This window comes from Manacus candei, unplaced genomic scaffold (genome assembly GCF_025592945.1).
Source record: "Manacus candei isolate 608988 ecotype Guabito, Panama unplaced genomic scaffold, ASM2559294v1 h1tg000017l, whole genome shotgun sequence".
NCBI lineage: Eukaryota > Metazoa > Chordata > Aves > Passeriformes > Pipridae > Manacus > Manacus candei.
The window spans coordinates 8,941,546-8,945,060 of record NW_026138065.1 but is presented as its reverse complement, the minus strand read 5'-3'; the positions used below and the strand labels follow the sequence as shown (position 1 = coordinate 8,945,060).

General features: G+C 37.1%; 1 long non-coding RNA gene across 1 annotated transcript; it reads left to right on the top strand.

The window, feature by feature from the left end:
- Positions 1 to 522: 522 nt before the first annotated feature.
- On the top strand, positions 523 to 2,293 carry LOC127469263 (uncharacterized). The gene is made up of 3 exons (XR_007903913.1): positions 523 to 636; positions 1,951 to 2,050; positions 2,201 to 2,293. It is a non-coding gene; the product is annotated as an uncharacterized LOC127469263 (long non-coding RNA).
- Positions 2,294 to 3,515: the final 1,222 nt, after the last annotated feature.

Sequence of the window (3,515 nt, the reverse complement as noted above, 5' to 3'; positions counted from 1 at the left end):
AATATTCCAGCTGTGTGACTATTCCCATCAGGTCTCTATTCTAGTTGACTCATAATTGTGTTGTTTAAGGACTTCCAGCTCCATGAGGTAGCTTCTCATTCTTCTTGTATTAATACACAGGCAACTAAGATATTCAGAAACGCTGTCAGTTCTCTACCTTCTTTGTTCTGTGATGATGGTCTCCTCTGTTCTGTTACTCTTATCCCTCATCCAGGTGAGCACTTCTTATATTTACTTCTCTCACTTGTTCCCATCTATCAAGCTTTTGTCCCAAGATGCTGTTTTTCTTTTTTTGAGACATCCCTTTTCTTCTCAGATATTCTTCTGAGACCCTCTTGACAAATTTAGCTGTGCACAAAATTATTCTGAGAATGTCCTGTCTATGTAGCGATTAAAAAAAGAAAGAAAATGTTATTAACCTTTTGGTATAACCTGGAGGTTTTGGGAATGATACTGAAAGTATGTTTTTGCATTGTATTACTTCCCACTGCTGCTTTTGGTCTTGCACTGTTATTATTTCAGATATTTCCTGGGAATGTTTTGGTATCTTGGAATGAAGACCTGATATGATTGCATATCTGGAAGAGAGAGATAACTACCAATTACTGTTCTTCAGAGTATATATCATCACAATAGGTGATTTACCTGCTTAGAGATCTGTTTTCCCTAGGCTTATGTTGCCATAATGCATAATGATTTTACTATCTTTATCAATTTTCTGCTCTTCTTAGCTCTTTGAACTCCCACCTTAGCCCTGCAATTTTTTCTCTAACAACTTTGATATCTGCTGTGCTGACATCATTTCATACCTACCTTGGACAGTTAAATGCTTTTTTCCCCTGCAATTTGGTTTCATGTATAGTCATGGAGAAGTGATCTCTCCATTTTTTCAGAATAACATACAATTGTTTTCTGTATTTCTTTACCTTTTCTGATTCTTTTTTGTCTTGTTATCTAATTCTAGTATAAGTGATTCTTATCATATATTGACATGATAAATATATTTTCAAATTTCCAGTTTTATTGTATGAAGTGCTGTTGGATCAGAACAATCACTAATATGCATTTATATGGCCTGAAGAATTTCTGGTGGTCTAGAAAAGAAAAATAATATATTTAATTTTTTTACTTATTCCAATCTAAAAATAATTCTCTTTGTTTGGTTGGTTTTTTTTTTAAAGAAGTGGCTCTTTCTAAAGCTGAGAATAGCGTCAAGGAATGTAATATTGAGGAAAGATATTTAAATGATCACTTAAAATTTGCTGAAGGTTTATTATACAGACCTATAGTATGAGCAATTTTACTAAATAGGTGAAAAAAAAAAAGTCCTGTTGTTACTCCAGATTATGTATTACATTGTTATACTGCAGAAAGAAATGTGGGGGTTTTTTTCCATCTAACCTAGGAGAGTATGTGAATAGTCATTTAAATCAAGTACTGACATCTGCATGTACTTTACTCGGCTTGTTTTTAATCAACAAACTGTCAGCCTATGATATTACTGTAAGTACTCAGTTCAAGTTCCAAGAAATTACAGGACATTTTAAATTCTGGGTCTGTGTTGGTTAGTGAGTTAATACAAGTGCATCTAAGATGTATGCCTCGTGCCCAAACAGATACAAAGTATGCTTATTTTGGCTGGTGGAAGTACATCCTGGAATGTGTTATTCCAATTAGAACAGCTTGTTGAGAAAAAAGAAAAGGAAAAAAATTAGAAAAAAAGTAATTTTCTAAATGTCAGTTTGTCTAGTTTATTAATCCACCAAGAATTTCAAAGTAGAATAGTTTTTGATATATGATGGGGAAATATGCATAATAAATACAGGAACAAAAGCTGTGGAGGGGGGGGGAACAGTCAGAAAGAGATATTTCCTGCAGTTGTATTAGCCTACATTTGCTCTTACTTGCCATAAACTCACTGAAGTTGCTCTTCTTTTAACCTGACTGCAGCAGCTCAATTGACCCTTTCAGCAGCAGCTCTGCACGGCAAGGTCTGCTCTGGGCCCTGGGACTTGCTTCAGAAAGGAAGGCAGATGCCAGTTGGCATGAGGTGGTTTAGTTCGTTGACTGTAGCATGATGCAAAACTTTCCCATTCACCAGAAAGTTGTGCATGTGAAACCCTCCCATATCCATCATTTTACTTTCTTATATTTCTTATTCCTACTTTTCCCCCTCATTTTCTTGTTCTTTCTGTCCCAGAATAAGGAGCTAGCAGGGCTTAAGAGAGTAACCCTCACCACTGCTTCTCCAGTCCATTTTAACTGAAGAAGACAAAGCTGGAGGAAAATAAAGGTTGGTGTCAGCCTCATTTGGTGCTGACCATCAGAGACGCCACAGACTTCAAAGAAAGTCTGGCAGTCCTTGCATTAGCAGGGTTTGGGAGGAAACTCCACCCACTCAGATGTCTGAGAGCAAGGTGTTAAGCCTTTGGGGCAAAACCGTCTTGATTTTGTGCTAGATCTCTTCAGAGATCAGCTGGGGAGAATGTGACTAGCAGCATTGGAAGGCCAGGCTGATACCATGACCTTCAGTAACTCCTGTACTTGCAGAATAAACCATCAGTTGAGAAATAGAGGACAAATAAAAGTGCTGCTTTGCCATGCTCTTCCTTCAGGTTCTAAAATAAAGGTCGTACTCAGTAAGAAATAAGTTTCTAAGCAAATTTGAGGATGTGAATGTGATGCTATATCGATAGGCACATGTATGCAGACACTATGTTTAGGTTGCAGAAAGGGAAAAAGAGATGCAGCCATGTTTCCTATTTAGAGAAGAAACAAAAAAGTCTTTTAAAATTCTGTTTCCTATAATCACAATGTGTGGCTGAACAGATACATTTTCTTTATCACTTAACGTGACTTCTGAGACATCAGATACTATCTGTTGCTAGATACAGGATTCTAGGCTAGGTATATGTAGCAGTTCTTGTGTTCCCAGGGGATTGCTCTGCTGAGGTTGCCCCTGTTCAACCGCATTCAAAGATGGATTTGAGCTGAACCGATAAAGAAAGAAAATCGACATAGAGCATACAGTAACTCATTCTCTTAAGGATTTGGCACAGCATTCAAGGGAAACCAATTATGATTTATGTCAATACAGCACAGATAATTTCCTATTGATTGACTGCCAGATCCTTCATAAAATAATGAGTTAGGCCTGATGCCAGTGGTTCTTAGGCACCATCAGACCAGTGTTTCTATTTCATATGCCCTTGACAAAGCTTCTCTCAAAAATTTGTGAGTTAAGTGAGTTTATAAGTTCTCTTCAAATATGCAAACTCAAGCAAACACAAGCTGTGATTCCCTTTACTGTTGGGGGGTTTTGAAAGGCATACTCTTATCAAGGCTTTTGGCTACAGGTCTGGCAATAGTGAGTTTTCATTCATTACTTAAAAAACAAACAAAGCTCTGTTTGCTAAGGATTCCTCTTAGGAGATTAGTGCATGACTAGATTCAAAGTAGTTCTCAGAGAAAAATAACTCATATGTTCAAGCCTGAGGTTATCTAGAAGCAACTTG